The sequence below is a fragment of the Anabrus simplex genome, chromosome 4 (assembly GCF_040414725.1).
Source record: "Anabrus simplex isolate iqAnaSimp1 chromosome 4, ASM4041472v1, whole genome shotgun sequence".
Classification (NCBI taxonomy): domain Eukaryota; kingdom Metazoa; phylum Arthropoda; class Insecta; order Orthoptera; family Tettigoniidae; genus Anabrus; species Anabrus simplex.
In genome coordinates this window covers 453,937,285-453,963,641 of record NC_090268.1, presented here as the reverse complement: position 1 = coordinate 453,963,641, position 26,357 = coordinate 453,937,285, and the positions used below count along the sequence as shown (strand labels likewise).

Here is a 26,357-nt window from a genome sequence, read left to right as displayed (position 1 = left end):
AGCTGATCGTTGCTTATGTACAAAAAAATGTTCATACATGGGCTTTCATTCGCTGAGGTAAATGATAATGATAATAATAATAATAATAATAATAATAATAATAATAATAATAATAATAATAATAATAATAATAATAATAATGGCAAGAACACAAAGGGTCCTTTTCTCTGCAGCTGATTTTTAGCATGAAGGACAGAGGCTGTCATGATGATGATGATTACCGAGTGATACCGTTAAGCTAAAACCCAGTAGGGGATTAATATTAACAGCAGGGAACGTTGTGCAGAATCATTCAGTAAAGATGTAATGGCAGGGGGAGGGGGGGAAGAGGGCGTTCAGTATAATACACCATCAACCCAAGTACAGTGCATATTTAGCTCTATGTTATGTAATGCTCTCTCTGCTCTCTGTACCTTTATTTGGCCCTACAACTTGTCTCACCAAGTGAAGGAGATCTTACACATAGTTACTGTACTGTACTTAATTTCACGCTGACTTCAACTGCTAGTAGGATACGCACGTCGAACCATGCAGAAACCTGCACGATTTCAAACGACTGCCGACTAGATAGCGACTAGGCCGAAGAAAGAAAGGGCATCTTATAAATCGAGAGCGACAATTCATTTTCGAGGTTAGGGTTACCGCTTGGTTCTCTTAGCCAAAGAAATCATGAAACCATTTTGCGAGTAAAAACTGATGTTACCTGAATTTTGGATACAGTTATTACTACCATCATCATCATCATCATCATCATCATCATCATCATCGTCATACGCTACTCTGTATGATGAAGGTGGGTAGCAAGATCGAGTCTCGGCGCGATCAGTTGGCTTCAAATTCTGCTTCACCTCGTTCAGAGTATACATATTCAAGGTAAAAACACTAGCTTCTCTCAAAAAATAAACTCCTATTGAAGGGTCATTAAACACAACTTCTTCTTCTTCTTCTTCTTCTTCTTCTTCTTCTTCTTCTTCTTCTTCTTCTTCTTCTTATTATTATTATTATTATTATTATTATTATTATTATTATTATTATTATTATTATTATTATTATTATTATTATTTTCCTTTCTTTCTTTCTTTCTTTCTTTCTGTCTTTCTTTCTTTCTTTCTTTCTTTCTTTCTTTCTTTCTTTCAGGACCATTTAAGTGAGATGTTAGCTGTATGAGTGTTGCAGCACCTCAAACCTTTACATTTTTTCCCTTGTAAGTTGTGGCAATGTCTTGCAGAGAAGTTTGTTGGGAAACCATGGTCCTTCCTTCCTTCCTTCCTTCCTTCCTTCCTTCCTTCCTTCCTTCCTTCCTTCCTTCCTTCCAATAAATCTGCTGAGTTGCTGTCTCAAAGGGTCTCTCATCCTAAAGAAATTTGACCGAAGGTAAGGGATGTTGCCAGGTCTATCAAACTGACAGACTTATCATCTCCTGGTACAGGAAATCTGTTCTTTGAAGAGTCTGGACTGCCCTTCCTCCGTCACGGTGTTCTCGATCCTGCCTTCGCAGCCCACTGGAGGCAGTAAGATACGACTCACAATGCCTCCATCCAGCAGGCGAGGGGTGAAGCCTCTCCTGAGGCGGTACAGGCTCTGTAGCGAACTGGAAATTTAATTATGCCCTAAGAAACATCTAGAGGTTCCCTTGGGCAGGCTGTCCCTTTTCCCAACCTGAGCTTTCGACCCCCGACAGGGGCTGAAAGCTGCTGGATGTGAGAGACTGTACAGAGTTGAGAGCCTTATAAATAGAGGCCTAAAGGCTAGGACTTTACGAGATTGGCGCTACCAGCAGGAAAGCAGGAGTCGAACGAGTCATGGAGGCTAGCTTCTAACTTATGTCCTTTATCCTGTAGGTCCTTTCAAGCAAAGCTACAAGAGGCAGATTACAGCAGGTCTGCTTCACTCTGTGGAAAACTACCTAAAGGCTGACTTGCCTTTGCTCTCACTCGGAAGGGGTTAGAGCCTGAGGATGGCCGTTCAGCTCCATTGCTAGAGGAAGGATTGGGCTTCCTTCAGGTAAGAGGGGGTCACTCCCGGGGGCGTCGCGACGACGACGGCCGCCCCTAAACGTCGGCATGGAGAGGCGGCTGGTGAAATGCTGCCCATCGAACGCACCTCCATCAGGACGCCCGAAGCAAGGTGACGAGTACTTCTGCCACCTGAGGAGCAGCGTCAAACCTTTGACTATCCCTTCCTAACCGAACCCTGATTGTAACCCACCCCTTAAAGACGCAGGGAGCACGAGAAAGGAGCTAGGAAGCACGTCCCCAACTTGTCGCCGCGCAACCCACCCGACAGCCAGCCACTGCTGTTTCCTGCGCGGTCCGAGTAGCCTGATACACTCAGATAACCAGGGGAGCGCGCGAACACATTCTCATCGTGACCATGGCTGACACAGCAACAGCATCGGCAGCATCTGCACCCGCCTCGGCTCCGGCCCAGGCGTCGCCCAAGAAGAGCAAGGCTTCTGCATCGAAGAAACCTCGCACCAAGCCTGCCCATCCGAAAACCTCCGAGATGGTGGGCAGTGCCATCAAGAGCCTGAAGGAACGAGGTGGATCTTCTCTGCAGGCTATCAAGAAGTACATCTCTGCCAACTACAAGGTGGACTCTGAGAAGCTGGCCCCTTTCATCAAGAAGTACCTGAAATCTGCCGTGGCTTCCGGAGAGCTGGTCCAGACCAAGGGGAAGGGAGCTTCAGGTTCCTTCAAGCTCGCTTCGGCTGCCAAGCCGGAGAAGGCCAGCGCAGCCCCTGTCAAGCGGTCCGCTGCCCCCAAGGAGAAGCGCATCCCCAAGGCGAAGAAGGCTGGTGGAGCCAAGGCTGCAGCCAAGAAAGCCATTTCCAAAAAGCCTGCCGAGAAGAAGAAGGCCGCTCCTGCTCCCAAACCCAAGCAGAAGGCTCCTTCCAAGGCTAAGAAGGCCGCCAAGGTGCCCACTAAGAAACCTAAGGCACCTAAGCCTAAAAAGGCCGCTAAGCCCAAGGCCTCGCCTAAAAAGGCACCAGCAAAAAGGAAGTGAGGACATTTCATGTTCTTGCTTCCTTCTACACGCACCTCTTGCTCTCGTAGGAGCAGAGGAAAAACGGCCCTTATCAGGGCCATCAATTTTATTCCCCAAGAGAGCATATTATGTCAGTCACTGTCCAAGGCTGGAACCCTGGCCTCTCCTATCTCTGCCTCCTAAACAGGCTAGTTTGTCTCATTGCGGGGCGACTCACTCTTCAAATTTCATTATTATTGTACTTAACTACATTTTTCTTTATCCTTACTTACTGCACTTTTGCTGTTGCTGTTGTTGTTGTTATTATTATTATTATTATTATTATTATTATTATTATTATTATTACTATCACGTCCTAGATATTAATTAATGAATTATTGTACTCAATACTCAAGATTATTATTATTATTATTATTATTATTATTATTATTATTATTATTGTTATTATTATTATATTCTGTTACTCTTAGATTTTTCCTTGAACCTAGAGGAACCACTAGCTTTTTTTCTTTTCGTTTTCCTTCTATCCTAGACCAGAGAGACAATAACTACTCTTCTAGGAAATTTTGGTGGCCCTGAAAAGGGCCGTTTGGTAAAGCTCCAGCCATAAGACAAGCACCGGACTTAGGCACGTTCGCCACGGATGCGGCGGGCGAGCTGGATGTCCTTAGGCATGATGGTGACACGCTTGGCGTGGATGGCACACAAGTTGGTGTCTTCAAAAAGACCCACCAGGTAGGCCTCACTGGCCTCCTGCAAGGCCATGACAGCCGAGCTCTGGAAGCGCAGGTCGGTCTTGAAGTCCTGAGCTATCTCTCTCACCAGCCGCTGGAAGGGCAGCTTGCGGATCAGAAGCTCAGTGCTCTTCTGGTAGCGTCTGATCTCACGCAGGGCCACGGTACCGGGCCTGTAGCGATGAGGCTTCTTCACTCCTCCGGTGGCAGGCGCGCTCTTACGGGCAGCCTTGGTGGCCAGTTGCTTGCGCGGGGCCTTGCCTCCGGTAGATTTACGTGCAGTCTGCTTAGTACGGGCCATCACGTGCTCACTGTCGACTCGTCCCAGGAAGAATGGTTCGGGGGCTTGCTGCCCGACTGTTTTATTGCTTCGCTTCCCCCACCCTCGGTAGCAGCTGCACTCCCATTGGCCGGGCGGTGCTGACGTCACCGGGGCCAGGCACTTTCAACAAAAGCGAGGGGCCTCGAGTGCCAGCCGCATTCTAGCTCTGAACTCGCAGCTCTACTGATCTATCATGACCGGACGAGGCAAGGGAGGCAAGGGACTCGGCAAAGGAGGCGCCAAGCGTCACAGGAAGGTGCTCCGAGACAACATCCAGGGCATCACTAAGCCTGCCATCAGACGTCTCGCTCGCAGAGGTGGAGTCAAGCGTATTTCGGGACTTATCTACGAGGAGACCCGTGGCGTGCTCAAGGTATTCCTGGAGAACGTTATCCGGGATGCCGTCACCTACACCGAGCACGCCAAGAGGAAGACCGTGACCGCCATGGATGTCGTCTATGCTCTCAAGAGGCAGGGACGCACCCTGTACGGTTTTGGTGGTTAAGTCTCCTCCGAGCGTGCTCCCGTTTGTGAGCATGCAGTATTTAAAAAACGGCCCTTTTCAGGGCCACCACTTACCTCTCAAAAGAGCACAGAGTCCCACTTACAGTACTCCTCTAACGTAGCTTGCGCTATTCTCCCTCTCAAAACAGTCATCTCCCCGAAACCTGCACGGAAAAAAGCCCTCATTATCAGTTATGATGTCTACATTTTAATGCTAACAAGAGAAAACAAACATTATCTTCCTTGCTGTGCACGTCTAAAAGACAAAGTATTGTAAATATACTACTTTAAGTATCCTTTCCTTTCCTTTCTAGTTAAGTGTGTGTTCTTACATGCATAGGTTGGTAGTATCCAGCAGTCAAGAACAGAATTATACAGCATAAATGAAATGAAAAGAAATCTATAATGTACTTCCTTCTTCCTTCCCTTCTGAAAATTAAATATTAAGAGGGGCCTGGAGCTACCTTACTCATTTCCCCCTTAAATAAATAACCTCAAAGGAAAGGCTATTCTTGTGCTCTCCTGGCTAATGTTACAGATGCCCTCATATTTGCAGTGTCTCATTATTGTTATTATTATCATTATTATTAGGAGAGTTGTCTGAACTGCTCTATCACTTCAGGATTTCTCCATACTTCTGCTAAGATAGCTATAGCAGCATGATAGACAAACAGCTCTTATCTTAAGGAGTTGGTGGCCCTGAAAAGGGCCGTTTATTTATATTTTTCCGGTGAGCCAACGCCCTGACCGAGAACAGGAACTTAAGCCTTCTTCTCGGTCTTCTTAGGCAGGAGCACTGCCTGGATGTTGGGCAGAACACCACCCTGGGCAATGGTCACTCCAGACAGCAACTTGTTCAACTCCTCGTCGTTACGGATGGCCAACTGTAAGTGACGAGGGATGATCCTGGTCTTCTTGTTGTCACGGGCTGCATTGGCCAACTCAAGAACTTCAGCTGCCAGGTATTCCATGACTGCAGCCAGGTACACAGGAGCCCCAGCACCCACTCGCTCAGCGTAGTTTCCCTTGCGGAGGAGACGGTGGATACGGCCGACAGGGAACTGCAGGCCTGCACGGCTGGAGCGACTCTTGGACTTGCCCTTCACTTTTCCTCCCTTTCCTCGTCCTGACATGATGCTATGATGCTCTGCTGCTCTACTTCGAAGGGAAAATGATACCGAATCACTCTGCGCACCAGTTTTGTAGCCTGCAAGGTTGCTCAACGTTACGAGCCAACCAATAAGGCTGCAGTAAGCTTGCGCTCATTGGCTAGTCGCATGCAGCCCTCTCGGTCTTAAAAAGAATTGCAAGGGGGCCGAAAAATTCTTCACACACACTCCTTATCTTGAATGCAGCGAGGACAGACGTGTTGATGCTGGGCTCCCTTATCTCTCTGTGTGCATTGTTGTGAAATTTGCATTGTTGTGAGTGAGCGGGATCCTTCCATCCTGGTAGTGGGTTTTGCTATCCTTTCCCGGTGTGCGGCGATAGTGCCCTTAGTGTTGTTGTGATCGGTGCTGTTTAGTGCATGCTTGTTGTTTTTGTTGGTTTTTTGTCTTGTGTCTGGGTGAAATCCTGTCTTAGTGCTTTTGTGTGATGGCAATGGCTTGCGCCCCGCCGGGAGGCGGGGACACCCCTGAATGCGCAATTGAAACCCCTCAGTGTTCTTCTGGGCCTTGTTCGAATGCTAGTTCTATTACTGTGCTGCCAAATATCAACGAAATAGACCCAAATTTAATCTCCGAGCTAGTTAACACTGGTAATGTTACCAAACTGGCATCGATCCCGGCATGGAATACTCTAATTAGAACTAGAAGGAAAACCGCCCCTAGAATGCGCCTCCGAAAGGCGGCTAGAGTAGCGCTAAATCCGGTTACCACGGAAAACCGTTTTAGCGCACTAGCATCCCTCCCTTCTAGTGGCGAGTTTCCCCCCCTCCCTCCTCCATCTCAACCGCTGTTTATGCCAGCTACCCAGGTTGCTCAGTCGCAGTCCACAATCAGTAACACGACTGCGACTCAGTCCCAAGATGTGGCCCCACCTCCGTCCCCAGAGGCGCAACCTGGAACCAGCTCTGCGTCCCCTGGTGTTGCGGACGTCGAGATGGAGAGCGCCCCAAGAAAGAAAATTGCAATCCCCCCCATCGTGGTGGCTGATAAGAGCGATTATCAGCGCCATTACAAATTCCTAAAATCTAAGTGCACTGGCGACATCAGGGTAATCAACACGCGTGATGCCCTGAAATATCATGCTCAAAATGTAGAGGATTATAACCTCATAAAACAGTATTTTGAGGAGTCAAACGCCAGCTTTTACACCCACCAGCTCCCCGGCAATAGACTCCTCAAAGTGATTATTAGAAATATTATTTCTACAGTAGGAGTAGACTGGGCTCGGGAGGAGCTCATGGGGATGGGGTACGAACCCCAAGACCTCCATCAGTACACCCGTCGTGACGCCACGACCAAAAAAGAAATCCCCCTCAATGTAATGAGCCTTACCCTTCCCAACACCGAGTACTCCAAGACCATCTACTCCGTGCAATACCTGTGCGGGTCGAAGGTCAAAATTGAGGCATTCAGGGGCCGTGAGGGCCCATCTCAGTGCTATAAATGCCAGAGGTGGGGCCACACGGCCAACTATTGCAAAATGATGCTGAGATGCGTCAAGTGCGGCGAAAACCACATGGCTGCGGCGTGTCCTCTTCAGGACAATGCCCCAGCCAGGTGCGTTAATTGTGGAGGAAGCCACCCAGCCTCCTTCAGAGGCTGTTCTGTTTATGTCTCCATTATGGAGCAAAAAGCGGCCAGGGAGGTCTCAAAAACTAAGAAAATCAGGACCCTCCCTCCCTCAAGAGTAGTTGACCCCAGCTTCTCTTTCGCTCAAGCGTCAGGAGGCGCCGCCCCCACCCCCGCCCCCACCCCCGCCCCCGCCGCACTTGGCGCGCCGACAGCGAACCCTGCCCCTCAAGCGGCGGCATCCCTCACGTCCGACCTCTCCGGACTGAGGGATGTCGTGGACCTCTGTAGGCAGGTAAATTTCCCCAAGCTGATACCGATAATAAAAGACACTGCGACCAAAATAAGATCATGTCCGACAACAATGGACAAAATTATGGTACTGATAAGTGCTGCTATGCAGTATTTCTCAGAGCCCTAATTTTAAGGCTCATTCTGTTCTGACATGGACTTAACAATCTGTGCTTGGAACTGTCAGAGTGTTGTTGGTGAGAAATATGAGCTTGAAGCTTTTATTTCTGACCACAATATTGATATAATGCTGTTAGGGGAGACTTGGCTAAAACCTAATATGCCCTTCAAAATTAAAAACTTTACTGTCTATCGTAAAGACAGACTTCACGATGAGCACGGGGGCGTGGCGGTGCTGGTTAAGTCTAAACTTACACACAACCTGTTAGACCCCCTTCCTCATGGTGCTATTGAGTCTCTCGGTATCGAGATTAGACATGGAAATTATCACTATCGTATTTTTGCGGCCTATTCTCCTCCCAAGACTCCGCTACATACAGCGGAACTAGATTTATTATTAAACAACCCGTCCAGAGTCTCCTCTTTCATCATTGGTGACTTAAATGCCAAGCATCCAGATTGGAACTCACGAGTGACTAATCCTAAGGGAAGAACGCTACATAAATATATGAGGGAAAATGACATCGGAGTTTTTGCCCCTACGGAACCTACTATTTATCCCAGCAATGGTTCGCGTCCTGATGTCATAGACGTGGCAGTGACAAAATTTTATAATCAACCAATAAATTTTACAGTACCTAGGGAATTAAATTCAGACCATGACCCCATTCTTTTTCATCTTTCTTGGGTTAGGTTATCTGAGCCATCTTTTCCATTGTTAAACTCATCTTTGGACTATAACAAGTTCACTTGGCATGTTAATAAAAATCTTCAACCTTTTGAAATTAACAGCCGGGATGATATTGACCGGGCCGTGGAGCATCTTACTAATAAGATGCAAAACGCCCGTAAATACATCCTGAAAGCTGCTCGAAATTCAACTAATAGCGATAGGGGCAACAATGACAATCGTACGCCCACACAACATGGCGGGCGTACGATGCGTCATTCCTCCCATATTAATAATAATAATAATGTTAATATGGGAAGCCGCATAGCCTGCCAAGATGACTCCACTCCTGAAATTATTAAGGATTTAATCAAAATTAAAAATGCGTATCGTAAAAGATGGCAAAGATTTCGGGACCCAGCGGACAGAGCGGAATACCGCGAACTCGCTCAAGAAGTCCGAAAACGATTACTGGAAAGAAAGGTGGAAAGATGGGAGGAATTCTGCCGTACCCTCACCGAAAACGAATCAGATCACGAGTTCTGGCGGGTTACTCGTTCTCTGAATCGCCCCCCCCCCCCCAGGCGAGCAATTCATGGCCGCAACGGATTAGCGTTCTCCCCTTACGATAAAGCTGAGGCCTTCGCTGACACAATTGAAAGTCAAAGTGTACCTCACGATCTTTCTGACGATGACGACGACGAAAACGAACTACGGACCCGAGAGGTACACAGAAAGGTCTCATCTTTTTTACAACAATGGACGCCTGACAATGACATATCTGACGTAACGCCTGCAGAGGTCCGCAGGGTTATAAAAGACTTAAATGAGAAAAAGTCTCCCGGGGATGATAGGGTTAGCAATAAAGAAATTAAATCTCTGCCTTACAGAGCAGTAATCTTTTTGGCAACCATTTTTTCGGCATGTTTTAAACAGGGATACTTCCCTAAGGTTTGGAAGACGGGCCGAGTGGTCGTCCTTCCTAAACCGGGGAAGGACAGATTGTTCCCTCAAAATTACAGACCTATAACCCTATTATCCCACATCTCTAAGATACTAGAGAGACTTATTCTCAACCGCCTCAATGCGTGCCTGAACGCCCACAATATACTGCGACCGGAGCAATTTGGGTTCCGGTCGAAGCGCAGCGCCCCTCTAGCGGCGCTGCGCCTCGTGCAGTATATTTGTAGATCATTTAATATACGGCGTAGCGTGCCAGCGGTATTTTTCGACGTAGAGAAGGCTTTTGACACCGTCTGGCACGAAAATTTAATAGCCAAACTTTTGGACCTTCATGTTATTCCAAATTACATTGTCAAAATTATAACGTCCTATTTAACACATAGGAAATTTTATGTCACTGTAGACGGAGAAAAATCCACCCCTCGGAGGCTACGAGCTGGAGTCCCTCAGGGTGGAAAAATCTCCCCCATACTCTACGCCCTATACGTGAATGATCTACCACAGTGGCAGGGAATAGAAATCCAGCAGTATGCGGATGATATAGCTGTTTACGCCTCTAAAAGGAGAAACAGAGATACCATCACCATATTGCAATCTTGGATCTCTCTGTTCGAGAAGTGGTGCCTTCGGAACAGAATTAAAATAAATGCTGGCAAGACGCAAGCAATTATTTTTTCTCGACGAAGGCCTAGCCTTGGTCATCTTATTTTACACGATACCCCCCTGTCCTGGTCTAATAAAATTAAGTATCTCGGCCTAACAATGGACAGAAGTCTTATCTGGAGAGGAAACATAGAACAGGCCCTGCAACGAGCATGGGCTCGTGTGGCAAACCTGGCGCCTCTGCTTTATAATAGATACATCTCTATATCCATAAAGAGAAAGCTCTATTTAGCATGTGTCAGGCCCATACTGCTCTATGGTTGCGAGGCCTGGGGCTATGTTCCCAAGACTCCTCTTTCTAAATTACAAGTTTTCCAAAATAAAATATTAAGAAAGATGACAAAAGCGCCCCTCCTGAGATCTAATAGGAAGATACGCACAGAAGTCCGTATTCCGACTATTAGAACTCAGATTAACAAGCTAACTAGGATGACCAAGGCTAGAATTCTCCAAGCCCAGTCTACTGATCAGGGCATCACGTTATTAAAACAGGTCATCCGGACCAAGAAGCCGAATACTCGTTATAAGTATCGCGGCCCTTGGCTCCTGTATGACAGGTCTTAAGTAACCATTTCGGCCTTTTCCAAATTGAACACAATCCTCTCATTAAATACCTAGAAATTACACCCTGAAAAGCCCCGTTTTTTAAGAATGCTACTTCTTCTTCTCAGTTTACCCTGCAAATTTAACTAGCTGAAAACAATGACTCAGCGAAGAGGGGGTTTTCTCCTCTGACTTGCAGGCACAGCCTGCAAGACAGATCGCTTTCTCCCCCGCCAGTGCACGATTGCGATTTTCCGACTCATCGGCTATTCCTAGGAAACAGATGAGTAAAAGGGCATAGTTTTCGCCCTGGGACTCTCCAGTTCGATGCCCACAACAACCAAAAAAAAAAAAAAAAAAGAAAAATTCTTTTTTTCCCTTCCAAAGCCTCATACGTGACGGTTGTGTTTCTGTTATCTCCGTGGTGTTTGGTGGAAGCGTGGGGACTGTAGTACATTGTTGCTTAGTGCATTGTTGTCCGACTGTGTGTGTGTTCTTCGCCTTGCTGTGTGCCTTCTATCCTTTACTCCTGTGACTTTCTTTAATCATGGCGTTTGCCCCGCCGGGAGGCGGGGGAAATATTAGCTCCCTTCCGTCCAGCGCGTCTTCGTCTTGTGCTTCCCTTAATCAGTGGCCGCCTCTTCCCGAATCCAAGATCCACGTGTTACCTGATGTTGATCCATCCTTGCTCCAGGCTGTCATCAACGAAACCTGTAAGTCGCATACCATTCCTCATGGTAAAGATGCTCCTGCTTTTAAGCTCTTTTCAAATGCTAAACGTAAGGTAGCCGAAGCTCAATTGAGACGCTCTAAGCAGCGAAAGACTAAGAATACAGCTGCTCCGCTACCACTACGAAATAGTTTTCAAGTGCTTGAGTCTTTGCCCACCAGTGGTAATACAGATAGTGCTGCTTTTATTCCTACTCAGACGAGCCCAGGAAACGTGTCTGAGTCCCAGCCTATTTCCTCCCAATCCCTGCCTGAAAATGCTCAGGCTGGGATCGAAGAGGGCTCGAACCCTGGTGGGGCTGTGAGTGAGACCATGGAGGTTTCTGCCCCTAGGAAAATCTCTGTTCCGCCTATTGTTGTGTACGACAAGGCAAACTATCAGCGTCATTTTAACTACCTTAAAACTAAATGCACTGGGGAAATACGGGCGATAAATCAGAGAGACTCCATAAAGTTTCATGCTGAAAATGAGGAGGATTACCTCCTAATGAAGAAATATTTTGAGGATTCTAGTAGTGCTCACTATACGCACCAGCTGCCTAGCAATAGGCTACTTAAAGTAATTATTAGGAATATTGTACCATCTGTGGGTGTTGACTGGGTTCGAGACGAGCTCATGGCGCTCAGCTACGAACCCCGTGATATCTACCAGTTCACCAGAAAAGACCCTGTGTCGAACACACAGATACCGCTGAGCGTCATGAGCGTGACCCTCCCTAAGACAAAATTTTCAGAGACTATCTACTCTCTGAAATATTTGTGTGGTACGAGGGTTACCATTGAGGCCTATCAGGGAAGAGAGGGTCCCTCTCAGTGTTTTAAATGCCAACGGTGGGGTCACACCGCCAACTACTGCCATATGCCTGTAAGATGCGTTAAATGTGGTGATAACCATCCCACCGCAGCTTGTCCCTTAACCCCCGAAGCTAAGGCCAAGTGCGCTAACTGTAAGGGTGAGCATCCTGCCTCCTGGAGGGGATGCTCGCTCTTCAGAAATATCATGGAGGCAAAAATAGCCAGAGAGTACGAAAAAGCCCAGAAAAAACGTACTCTCATAGCAAAGGAAATAAATCCGAATATTACCTTTGCTAATGCAGTGACCGGTGCTACCCCCCCACCTACCGAGCCCACCCCCTCATCATCCTCCTTGGGGTCTGACCTGTCAGGCCTTAAGGATATACTTGACATCTGCAGGCAGATAAATTTTTCGAAACTAATGCCGATATTAAAAGACACCACTTCTAAACTGAAACAGTGTCAGAATACATTTGACAAGATTACCGTTCTGATAGGTGCTGCATTGCAGTACTTCTCAGAACCTTAAATCTTTGATTTATTCTGACAATGGACTTGACAGTCTGTGCTTGGAACTGTCAGAGTATTGTTAATCAGAAATATGAACTCGAGTCGTTTATTTCTGATTACAATATTGACATCATGCTGCTAGGTGAAACGTGGCTCAAACCCCCTCACATTTTCAAAATTAAAAATTTCACTATGTACCGTAAAGACCGGCTTCACGCTGAGGCGGGGGGCGTGGCGGTGCTGATTAAGTCTAGCCTTACTCACCACCTCATTGACCCCCTCCCTCAGGGTGTAATTGAATCTCTTGGTATTGAACTCCACCATGGTAACTTCCATTACAGGCTTATTGCGGCTTATTTATCTCCTAATGCTCCCCTTCATACCTTGGAAATTGAAACATTATTAAATAACAATGGGAACGTTTCATCTATCATCTGTGGTGACATCAATTCCAAGCATCCTGACTGGAATTCACGAGTGACAAACCCTAAGGGGAGAATACTACAACGTTTTGTAAGGGATAGTAATATTAAAGTTCATGGTCCGACTGAGCCCACTATTTATCCGGCTCGCGGACGTCCAGATGTTATTGACATTGCGATATCTAAATATTATGCACCCAGCATTACTTTTTCGGTCCCAAATGTACTAAATTCTGACCATGATCCCATTATTTTCAATCTTGCTTGGTCCCGCCCACAGGCGCCATCTCCCATTGTTGACCGTATTCCTATGAATTTCCATAAGTTCCGATGGCACGTTAACAAAAATTTACAGCCTTTCGAACCTCGCAGCAGGGAGGATATTGACCGGGCTATTCAACATCTCTATAATAAGATGGGGAATGCTCGGAAATATGCTCTAAATGCTGCACGAAATTCCATTTCGGCCCATGACAACAACAATGGGATGCGCAACAATGGCATTCGTACTCCCGCTCATCATGGCGGGAACGCGACTGGCCCTGGTTGCCATCCCAATATTAATAATAATAATAATAATAATAACAATCCAAATTATAATAATAATAATAATAATAATAATAATAATAATAATAATATTAATACCAACACGAGCCATCGGGACGATAATGGTACACCAGATCTCCTCAAGGATTTGATCTATATTAAGAATAGATATAGGAAAAGATGGCAATTGTACCGTGACCCTACTGACCGGGCGGAATACCACGAACTCGCCCGGGAAGTCCGCAAACGATTGTTGGAGCGCAAGATTGAAAAATGGGAAGAATTCTGCCGCTCCCTTACAGAACACGAGCCAGACCGCAATTTCTGGAAAACCACCCGCTGTCTGACTCGAACCCGGGAACCTAGCCGAGCTATTCACGGCACTAGGGGCCTGGTATTCTCCCCTTACGATAAAGCTGAGGCCTTTGCTGATTCTATTGAGAATCAATGTGTGACACATGACGATATTAACGATGACAATGACGAACTACGGACTCGTGCCGCACGAAGAAAGGTCTCAACTTTCATAAGACAATGGACTCCAGACAATGACATCGAAAAAGTGACGCCTGCAGAGGTCCGCAAAATTATCAAGGGCCTTAAGGAGAATAAGTCTCCTGGCGATGACAGGCTATCCAACAAAGAAATTAAATTCCTGCCCTATAAAGCAGTACTGTTTTTGGCATCCATCTTTTCGGCCTGTTTTACCACGGGGTACTTTCCTAAGCTTTGGAAAACAGCCAAAATAGTTGTTCTTCCCAAGCCTGGAAAGGACAAATTATTCCCGCAAAATTATCGTCCTATTAGCCTGTTATCGCACTTATCTAAAATCTTCGAGAGACTTATTCTCAATAGACTCAATGGTCACCTTCTGCGACATAGCATAATGAGACCGGAACAGTTCGGATTCCGGTCAAGACGTAGCGCTCCTCTTGCAGTGCTGCGTCTTGCTCAGTATGCTACTAGGTCGTTTAATTTACGCCGTACAGTCCCTGCTGTATTTTTCGATATTGAAAAAGCATTCGATACGGTTTGGCATGACAATCTTATTTCAAAATTAATAGGTAAATATCATGTTCCCCCATACCTAGTCAAAATTATTCACTCCTACCTATATAATAGAAAATTTTACGTGTCCTGTGATGGAGAAAAATCCACCCCTCGGTCTCTGCAGGCAGGAGTACCACAGGGTGGAACGCTGTCCCCTACATTGTACGGCCTATATGTAAACGACCTACCTATAGTTCCGGGAGTAGAGATACAGCAGTACGCCGATGACATAGCCGTCTACACTTCGAAACGACGGCGATGTGATGCCATTCGGATGCTGCAGTCCTGGATAAATTGTTTTAGGGACTGGTGCAAAATTAATAAAGTTAAAATAAATGCCGACAAAACTCAGGCAATCCCGTTCACCTGGAGAATACCTAGACTTGACCATCTTAGAATTGGCAACACGGTCCTCCCATGGGCCCGTGTTGTCAAATATCTCGGCCTTCATTTAGATAGAAAATTAACTTGGAGTAACAATGTGAACCAGGCCCTTCAGCGAGCATCAGCAAGGGTGGCCTGTCTTAAACCATTGCTTTCAAATAAATATATCTCTCCTACCATAAAGAGAAATATTTATTTAGCATGTGTGAGACCCATCCTTCTGTACGGCTGTGAGGCCTGGGGCTACACTGCCAAGACTCACATACGCAAGCTACAAACATTTCAAAATAAAACACTGCGAAAAATGATTAAGCCACCATGGTACGTTTCGAACATCAAAATTAGACACGACTTGCGTATCCCAACTATTCGGTTCCAAATTAACAAAATTGCTAGGATGGCCAAGTCTAGAATACTCTCGGCCCAGTCAAACGACCCAGGAGTCTCTCTGCTAAAACGGATTATAAGAACCAAGAAGCCTAATACCCGGTACAAATTTAGAGGCCCTTGGCTCACTTATAATCCATAATTTCGGCCTTTTCCAAATTTAACTAAACCATCACTAATTACTAGAAATCTGCCCTGAAAACGCCCGTTTCTTAAGAATGCAATGGTATCCCCTTCCTACCTCTAGTTGAAAACAAAATTTAGCGATGTTTCGGGGGTTTCACCACTGATTTAGGGACTCACCCCCCTAAAACAGATTGTTTTTCCCCCCCCCAGTGCAAGTAACAGTGATTTTCCGTCTCATCGGTATCCCGCGGAAACAGATGAGTAGAGGGGCAACATTTTCGCCCCGGGGCTCCCAGGTACTTGCTCACAGCAAAAAAAAAAAAAAAAAAAAAAAAAAAAAAAAAAAAGGGCCGAAAAATTTACTTTCTAGGAGACATCCCAGACAACCATGCCACCCAAGACAAGCGGAAAGGCAGCCAAGAAAGCCGGCAAGGCCCAGAAGAACATCTCCAAGGGAGACAAGAAGAAGAAGCGCAAGAGGAAGGAAAGCTATGCCATCTACATCTACAAGGTGCTTAAACAGGTACATCCTGATACTGGCATCTCCAGCAAGGCGATGAGCATCATGAACAGCTTTGTCAACGACATCTTCGAGCGCATCGCCGCTGAGGCTTCCCGTCTGGCCCACTACAACAAGCGCTCCACCATCACCAGTCGGGAGATCCAGACTGCCGTCCGCCTCCTGTTGCCCGGTGAGCTGGCCAAGCACGCCGTCAGTGAGGGTACCAAGGCAGTTACCAAATACACCAGCTCCAAGTAAGGTGCCAGGTTTTCTGCCTTGCTGCATTCTTAACAAACGGCCCTTTTCAGGGCCACCACACCTTTAAAAAAAAGAGCAGCATCTGTTAGCCTTGTTATCAACTCCACTCTGATTTTATCTATCTGTCCTACTTCATATACATCGAAAGACAGTGCAAAACATTCAAATCATAAGCTAAGGAGGGAAGAACTACTACTACTACTACTACTACATTACCTTATTGCTAAAAATCCTCCTGCTTTGTCCTTTACAATGAAAACCAGACCAAGCCCCATGGCACTACAGCCCCTAAGCAAGCAGGCTGAGTGGACCTCAAAGCAGCCATTAGATCGAGGTAAAATTCCTTTGCCTGGCCGGGAATTGAACCCGGGCCCCCCAGCTACGAGGCAGGCACGCTGCCCCTGCGCTACAGCGCCGGCCCCTTCACAACCACCTTCAGTAATTATTATTATTATTATTATTATTATTATTACAACCCTCGACACTTCCCGTGTGTGTGTGCGCGCGCGCGCCAGCGCGCGCGTTTTTTTGGGGTTAGGTTACGAGAAGTGGGGTTAAGTCGAGTTAGGGTACGTTTCGCCGCGGAGCGCGACAACCACCCGCGCCCGCTCCGCGACGGCGACCTCCGAGCACACCCCTGCACCATTGCCAACGCCCCCGCGCCACAAAGACCTCCAGGAAACTCGCTTTGCGGTTCGTATGGACGTTTCAAGCTCCGTTCTCTCGCCAACGGCCATACCATGTTGAATACACCGGTTCTCGTCCGATCACCGCAGTTAAGCAACATTGGGCGTGGTCAGTACTTGGATGGGTGACCGCTTGGGAACACCACGTGCCGTTGGCTCAATTCCCTTTTTACCAAGTTTCCCAGTCCCAGTACGACAACTTACTTTCAACTTTTGCCTCAGGCCAGCAGAAATTGCTTAAATCACGTTTTTTGTTACGTCTGAAACTAGCTAGACCTTTTGCTGCTCTTCGACCCCGTGGCTATACAGGAACGAAGCTTAGCGTAGTATTGCATTTCCTCCTAGGTGACCGGCCTAACCTGGCGGCGGCGACATCATCATCATCGTTGTTGTTATTATTATTATTATTATTATTATTATTATTATTATTATTATTATTATTCGTCGTCTCTCTCTCTCTCTCTCTCTCTCTCTCTCTCTCTCTCTCTGTGTGTGTGTGTGTGTGTGTGTGTGTGTGTGTGTGTGTGTGTGTGTCGACCTAGGGGACCCTTGCTGAGCCTAGCACCGCTTCCAATTACTCGTGCCAGGATTTTAACTTTCGTACCTCCTATCGTACGTCCCTATGTCTAAACTTGCTGTTCTTATTCTTTTAGGTTAGTGTAGCTTATCCTGCAGGCCTCTTATGGCACATAACATCATTCTACGTCCTATTTCTCCCAATATTAAGATTATTAAAGGGCGGAACGAGGCTTCTAAACTCCCCGCCCACCTTGAAAATCGCGAGGAAGGTGGTTTCCATGCAACGTCATCGACACTGTCGTGATTACAATGAAAGCCATGTCCTAGCAACCGACCGCGGCATTTAGCAGCCCCTCAAAGAGTCGAACAATTTCCTTTTATGTTCTTTCAGGTAAGTAGCTATTCAAATTACGACACGGTTCGGCAATAAGTTACAAGTTTGTAGTACGCTCGTGTCTCTCCCGGGCTTCCTTACGAACGGTAGGGCACCAGTGCAGTACAGTGGCCTACACACAGCCCGCTATCTTCGAAGTGCGTGTGTTGCGATGTAACGTAGTTTTGAAGCCTAGGAACTTGTAAAACTCTTTCATTTCTATCAAAGACGAGACGCCCTTCAAATAAGACTGAGAAGGTAACCTTTTGACGACAAGGGTTAGTTCAAAGAGTCGTGACGTTTTAGGTTAGGTGAAGGGAGGAAAGCACTCGTTTTTGTTGTTTGTACGTCAGCTGACCGATCTTTTGGCAAGTGATAAATTGAGTAGAACGAATCGGAACTCCGTATAGTTACTGTTACCGTCCTAGAATTAAAATTAGACCATTCTGAGCCCTACTTGACAGGTTCGACACCGGCTCACTCGTGTGATATTTCGATGGTCTGTAGATATGGGCGCATAAAAAGAACTCCTGCGGGACAAACTTCCGGCACCTCGGCATCTACGAAAGGCGTAAGATAATAGTGAACATAACCTTACTAGTAGTACCACCACCACCATTACTGCTACTAATACGACTATTACTTAAGGCAGTGGACAATTTCGAACTCAAGCAATAATGTGTCCTTTTGCTGACCACCTGATCACTGCCTCTTGCCTTACTACTACAGGCTAGCGTTCAAGGAAAGAAAGAAAGAAAGAAAGAAAGAAATAAGTTACCGTTCTTCCCAAGTCAGGTTAGGATTTCTGCATCAGACACGGCTAGGGCTGATCGTGGATCTACTAGTACCTAACATGCTAAATTGTGCTCCGTTATATCATCACCAGTCGTGAAGTCACACCTGCATCTTCTAATTACAGGGTAGATGCTACATATTTCGGGCAATATATAACCCAGGTTTGGCTTGGATAACCTAAAAATATTCAGGTACTGGGTCTGGCCTGGTTATATCAAGTGTCACCCTAGATCAGCAGGGCTAAGAATCATCAGGTCTCTGTCATGAATTTAAATGGCTTAGTACCCCTCATTATGGTGTACTTCTCTTCATATTTGAGGGAAGAGGAGTAAAACTTAAAACTTTATTGCCTGTCTTAAACCACCTACTTTCTTTGGGGTATTGTCTAGCACAAACTTCTAAGGCGACCACATCACACAGCCCGATGCTCGAATACTGCTTGGGCAGGGGTGTAGGTGGTGGTTAGTGGTTGCAAGAAGGGTCCTGGAAGGGAGGGATAATAAGCCAGTACGCCACTTGCTCTTAAGTCTGTACCTTTCATTATACGGTTTCATTAACTATTTTTTACACCTGCCCTGTAGTATGGTACCATTTAGTAAGAGGTCTCTAGAGTTTGGCCTAGTACAACCTTCAATGAAAGTAGTTTTCAGGAGTGGTTAGGTACCCCTATACTTACTTTCTTTCTTTCTTTCTTTCTTTCTTTCTTTCTTTCTTTCTTGGATTACAAGGTGTCGGTAAAGCAGCTGATCGTTGCTTATGTACAAAAAAATGTTCATACATGGGCTTTCATTCGCTGAGGTAAATGATAATGATAATAATAATAATAATAATAATAATAATAATAATAATAATAATAATAATAATAATAATAATAATAATAATGGCAAGAACACAAAGGGTCCTTTTCTCTGCAGCTGATTTTTAGCATGAAGGACAGAGGCTGTCATGATGATGATGATTACCGAGTGATACCGTTAAGCTAAAACCCAGTAGGGGATTAATATTAACAGCAGGGAACGTTGTGCAGAATCATTCAGTAAAGATGTAATGGCAGGGGGAGGGGGGGAAGAGGGCGTTCAGTATAATACACCATCAACCCAAGTACAGTGCATATTTAGCTCTATGTTATGTAATGCTCTCTCTGCTCTCTGTACCTTTATTTGGCCCTACAACTTGTCTCACCAAGTGAAGGAGATCTTACACATAGTTACTGTACTGTACTTAATTTCACGCTGACTTCAACTGCTAGTAGGATACGCACGTCGAACCATGCAGAAACCTGCACGATTTCAAACGACTGCCGACTAGATAGCGACTAGGCCGAAGAAAGAAAGGGCATCTTATAAATCGAGAGCGACAATTCATTTTCGAGGTTAGGGTTACCGCTTGGTTCTCTTAGCCAAAGAAATCATGAAACCATTTTGCGAGTAAAAACTGATGTTACCTGAATTTTGGATACAGTTATTACTACCATCATCATCATCATCATCATCATCATCATCATCATCGTCATACGCTACTCTGTATGATGAAGGTGGGTAGCAAGATCGAGTCTCGGCGCGATCAGTTGGCTTCAAATTCTGCTTCACCTCGTTCAGAGTATACATATTCAAGGTAAAAACACTAGCTTCTCTCAAAAAATAAACTCCTATTGAAGGGTCATTAAACACAACTTCTTCTTCTTCTTCTTCTTCTTCTTCTTCTTCTTCTTCTTCTTCTTCTTCTTCTTCTTCTTATTATTATTATTATTATTATTATTATTATTATTATTATTATTATTATTATTATTATTATTATTATTATTATTTTCCTTTCTTTCTTTCTTTCTTTCTTTCTGTCTTTCTTTCTTTCTTTCTTTCTTTCTTTCTTTCTTTCTTTCAGGACCATTTAAGTGAGATGTTAGCTGTATGAGTGTTGCAGCACCTCAAACCTTTACATTTTTTCCCTTGTAAGTTGTGGCAATGTCTTGCAGAGAAGTTTGTTGGGAAACCATGGTCCTTCCTTCCTTCCTTCCTTCCTTCCTTCCTTCCTTCCTTCCTTCCTTCCTTCCTTCCTTCCAATAAATCTGCTGAGTTGCTGTCTCAAAGGGTCTCTCATCCTAAAGAAATTTGACCGAAGGTAAGGGATGTTGCCAGGTCTATCAAACTGACAGACTTATCATCTCCTGGTACAGGAAATCTGTTCTTTGAAGAGTCTGGACTGACTGCCCCTTCCTCCGTCACGGTGTTCTCGATCCTGCCTTCGCAGCCCACTGGAGGCAGTAAGATACGACTCACAATGCCTCCATCCAGCAGGCGAGGGGTGAAGCCTCTCCTGAGGCGGTACAGGCTCTGTAGCGAACTGGAAATTTAATTATGCCCTAAGAAACATCTAGAGGTTCCCTTGGGCAGGCTGTCCCTTTTCCCAACCTGAGCTTTCGACCCCCGACAGGGGCTGAAAGCTGCTGGATGTGAGAGACTGTACAGAGTTGAGAGCCTTATAAATAGAGGCCTAAAGGCTAGGACTTTACGAGATTGGCGCTACCAGCAGGAAAGCAGGAGTCGAACGAGTCATGGAGGCTAGCTTCTAACTTATGTCCTTTATCCTGTAGGTCCTTTCAAGCAAAGCTACAAGAGGCAGATTACAGCAGGTCTGCTTCACTCTGTGGAAAACTACCTAAAGGCTGACTTGCCTTTGCTCTCACTCGGAAGGGGTTAGAGCCTGAGGATGGCCGTTCAGCTCCATTGCTAGAGGAAGGATTGGGCTTCCTTCAGGTAAGAGGGGGTCACTCCCGGGGGCGTCGCGACGACGACGGCCGCCCCTAAACGTCGGCATGGAGAGGCGGCTGGTGAAATGCTGCCCATCGAACGCACCTCCATCAGGACGCCCGAAGCAAGGTGACGAGTACTTCTGCCACCTGAGGAGCAGCGTCAAACCTTTGACTATCCCTTCCTAACCGAACCCTGATTGTAACCCACCCCTTAAAGACGCAGGGAGCACGAGAAAGGAGCTAGGAAGCACGTCCCCAACTTGTCGCCGCGCAACCCACCCGACAGCCAGCCACTGCTGTTTCCTGCGCGGTCCGAGTAGCCTGATACACTCAGATAACCAGGGGAGCGCGCGAACATCCCTTCGTCGTGCAGCCACGGTAGAGAGCACATCGGAGAGACTAACCCCGAGGCCAGGTACTGGTTACCCAGATATCAAGCCCACAGCCAGCAAGAGGAACTCATCGCCGCTAGCACTCGCTAGCCCCGTACAGCCGAGGAGAAGCCTGCCTAGTTGCCAGCCTCGCCGCTAGCGCTCGCTAGCTGCGCCCCAGCCAAGAAGACAACTGCAGTCAACGGTCACTTTAGTGACCACAGAGCTTATTTGTCTATACAGCTTGGTGTCCTGTGCGCGTGTCTTGCCTGTGGCGTAATCCACGTACAAAAAACTAGCCTGACACGACACAGGCAACAAGTTGAATACCCAGCCTGGTCCGCTACTGCGTTTGACCTTTCCAGTATTTCATCCTTACCTTTCCCAGCCTTCAACCAATAAATCCCAGCCAAGAAAAATCCCGCCATGCCTAACAAGCCACGATCCAGGAACAAGTCCGGTGGACCGAGTAGCTGGACCCCTGTTCCAGACCCTCCTAGAAACTACCAAACTAGGAGCAACACGTCCCGCGCCCGTTCCACCCCTAACCGCAGCCCCGCCTCGCAGCCCTCTTACAGGCTACCGTCCCCAGCTCTATCTCCCATACCAGAGCCCCAGACAAGCTACGACCCTACGTTTGATGAGGAAGGCTATTTTTACGAAAACTCTTTCTCCTTTAGGAGGGGAGGTCGAACTCCCCCTGAAACCAAGATAATTATCATTCCCCTTTACATCTCTGGATATGTGCCCCAGAATCGCGCTACAATCCTTGGCGCAATCAAGCATATCATTGAAACCCACATAGTCACAATAGAAGAGACTGACAGCGGAATACTATTGATTAAACCATTCCCAGAACATCTCACCCTCATCTTAGACATACTTCTCTCCCTAAAGGATGTCCCCAAGCCTCTGGTACTGCACCCACTTGATTCTCATCCTGACCACAAATCCGACGACCCGAAAACAGAAGAAGAAGACAACGAAGAAGTAGACAATGAAGAAGAAGAAGAAGAAGAATTGCAGGAAGAGGAACCTAGTTTCTGCGCCTGCGCAGTGCAAACTGACCCAACTCCATCTCTAGTGGACATCAGCCTTCAAACCGACCCAACAATCACTTACCCTTCAGCTACCACACAAGTCCAGACTGACTCTGAAACTTCCCACTCTTCGGCTACCACACATGTACAGCCTAACCTGGAAAGCGCTGAAAATACTCCAACCACGCATGCAATAGAACCGGAGGCACCCCCTCCTGCAACCATAAACTCTACCACCCCCGCTCGGAAGAGGATCTCACCCCGCCCCAAGCCTTCTACTATAGTCATGTGCTATAATTGCCTCCAACTGCATCACACTGCTGCCACCTGTACTAATGAGGTCCGTTGTAACAGGTGCGGAGATCACCATCATCACTCCACCTGCCCAGTCCCAAAAAAGAAGGCCATATGCGCCAACTGCAAGGGCAACCACGCCGCATCCTATCCTGGGTGTCCTTTCCTTAAAAAGGCACTCAGGGCCCAGCATATCGCACATAAGCATCTACGTCATCAGCAACCTGCCAACCAACCACAACCACCTTCACTACTCAGCCTAAAGACCTCACCATCTCCCGCCTACAACCTACCACCACAACTCAACCAACCTGCTATAGAGCTTCTTAAATGTCTTCTAACTCTCCTCACCACTGCAACGTGAAGCCACCATCTCCCGAATTCAAACCCATTTCCCCGTAAATACTGTATGCTCCTAAAATACAAACCAGTCGCACGCCTACGAACTCCTACACACCTCAATCGTCTCCAAAGCCGATGCCCTACCACCCTTCGACAGCCAAATTTGACATAAAATTCCCAATTCGAACCTGCCCTACCCTCCTGAAATACTGGAACATAGGGCTGAAATTACAATGCCACAAGATGGCATAGTCGACTGCAGAGAAGAACCAACGGAAGAACGAGGACAGCAAGTTGAAACAAGCAATTCACCAACCAGTTGGCATGGGACAAAGGACCCAGAAAGGTCGGCGGTCCCACAAATGATTCATAACACAACCACGCGACCCCCCTTCGGGGGGTCACGTGGTCTTGCTCTTCAGAGACCCGCGCGCGAACACATTCTCATCGTGACCATGGCTGACACAGCAACAGCATCGGCAGCATCTGCACCCGCCTCGGCTCCGGCCCAGGCGTCGCCCAAGAAGAGCAAGGCTTCTGCATCGAAGAAACCTCGCACCAAGCCTGCCCATCCGAAAACCTCCGAGATGGTGGGCAGTGCCATCAAGAGCCTGAAGGAACGAGGTGGATCTTCTCTGCAGGCTATCAAGAAGTACATCTCTGCCAACTACAAGGTGGACTCTGAGAAGCTGGCCCCTTTCATCAAGAAGTACCTGAAATCTGCCGTGGCTTCCGGAGAGCTGGTCCAGACCAAGGGGAAGGGAGCTTCAGGTTCCTTCAAGCTCGCTTCGGCTGCCAAGCCGGAGAAGGCCAGCGCAGCCCCTGTCAAGCGGTCCGCTGCCCCCAAGGAGAAGCGCATCCCCAAGGCGAAGAAGGCTGGTGGAGCCAAGGCTGCAGCCAAGAAAGCCATTTCCAAAAAGCCTGCCGAGAAGAAGAAGGCCGCTCCTGCTCCCAAACCCAAGCAGAAGGCTCCTTCCAAGGCTAAGAAGGCCGCCAAGGTGCCCACTAAGAAACCTAAGGCACCTAAGCCTAAAAAGGCCGCTAAGCCCAAGGCCTCGCCTAAAAAGGCACCAGCAAAAAGGAAGTGAGGACATTTCATGTTCTTGCTTCCTTCTACACGCACCTCTTGCTCTCGTAGGAGCAGAGGAAAAACGGCCCTTATCAGGGCCATCAATTTTATTCCCCAAGAGAGCATATTATGTCAGTCACTGTCCAAGGCTGGAACCCTGGCCTCTCCTATCTCTGCCTCCTAAACAGGCTAGTTTGTCTCATTGCGGGGCGACTCACTCTTCAAATTTCATTATTATTGTACTTAACTACATTTTTCTTTATCCTTACTTACTGCACTTTTGCTGTTGCTGTTGTTGTTGTTATTATTATTATTATTATTATTATTATTATTATTATTATTATTACTATCACGTCCTAGATATTAATTAATGAATTATTGTACTCAATACTCAAGATTATTATTATTATTATTATTATTATTATTATTATTATTATTGTTATTATTATTATATTCTGTTACTCTTAGATTTTTCCTTGAACCTAGAGGAACCACTAGCTTTTTTTCTTTTCGTTTTCCTTCTATCCTAGACCAGAGAGACAATAACTACTCTTCTAGGAAATTTTGGTGGCCCTGAAAAGGGCCGTTTGGTAAAGCTCCAGCCATAAGACAAGCACCGGACTTAGGCACGTTCGCCACGGATGCGGCGGGCGAGCTGGATGTCCTTAGGCATGATGGTGACACGCTTGGCGTGGATGGCACACAAGTTGGTGTCTTCAAAAAGACCCACCAGGTAGGCCTCACTGGCCTCCTGCAAGGCCATGACAGCCGAGCTCTGGAAGCGCAGGTCGGTCTTGAAGTCCTGAGCTATCTCTCTCACCAGCCGCTGGAAGGGCAGCTTGCGGATCAGAAGCTCAGTGCTCTTCTGGTAGCGTCTGATCTCACGCAGGGCCACGGTACCGGGCCTGTAGCGATGAGGCTTCTTCACTCCTCCGGTGGCAGGCGCGCTCTTACGGGCAGCCTTGGTGGCCAGTTGCTTGCGCGGGGCCTTGCCTCCGGTAGATTTACGTGCAGTCTGCTTAGTACGGGCCATCACGTGCTCACTGTCGACTCGTCCCAGGAAGAATGGTTCGGGGGCTTGCTGCCCGACTGTTTTATTGCTTCGCTTCCCCCACCCTCGGTAGCAGCTGCACTCCCATTGGCCGGGCGGTGCTGACGTCACCGGGGCCAGGCACTTTCAACAAAAGCGAGGGGCCTCGAGTGCCAGCCGCATTCTAGCTCTGAACTCGCAGCTCTACTGATCTATCATGACCGGACGAGGCAAGGGAGGCAAGGGACTCGGCAAAGGAGGCGCCAAGCGTCACAGGAAGGTGCTCCGAGACAACATCCAGGGCATCACTAAGCCTGCCATCAGACGTCTCGCTCGCAGAGGTGGAGTCAAGCGTATTTCGGGACTTATCTACGAGGAGACCCGTGGCGTGCTCAAGGTATTCCTGGAGAACGTTATCCGGGATGCCGTCACCTACACCGAGCACGCCAAGAGGAAGACCGTGACCGCCATGGATGTCGTCTATGCTCTCAAGAGGCAGGGACGCACCCTGTACGGTTTTGGTGGTTAAGTCTCCTCCGAGCGTGCTCCCGTTTGTGAGCATGCAGTATTTAAAAAACGGCCCTTTTCAGGGCCACCACTTACCTCTCAAAAGAGCACAGAGTCCCACTTACAGTACTCCTCTAACGTAGCTTGCGCTATTCTCCCTCTCAAAACAGTCATCTCCCCGAAACCTGCACGGAAAAAAGCCCTCATTATCAGTTATGATGTCTACATTTTAATGCTAACAAGAGAAAACAAACATTATCTTCCTTGCTGTGCACGTCTAAAAGACAAAGTATTGTAAATATACTACTTTAAGTATCCTTTCCTTTCCTTTCTAGTT

General features: G+C 47.0%; 1 non-coding gene across 1 annotated transcript; it reads left to right on the top strand.

Annotated features, from left to right (window-relative positions):
- The first annotated feature begins 16,970 nt into the window (after positions 1 to 16,970).
- LOC137500606 (5S ribosomal RNA) lies at positions 16,971 to 17,089 on the top strand. Its single transcript, XR_011018114.1, has one exon. It is a non-coding gene; the product is annotated as a 5S ribosomal RNA (ribosomal RNA).
- Positions 17,090 to 26,357: the final 9,268 nt, after the last annotated feature.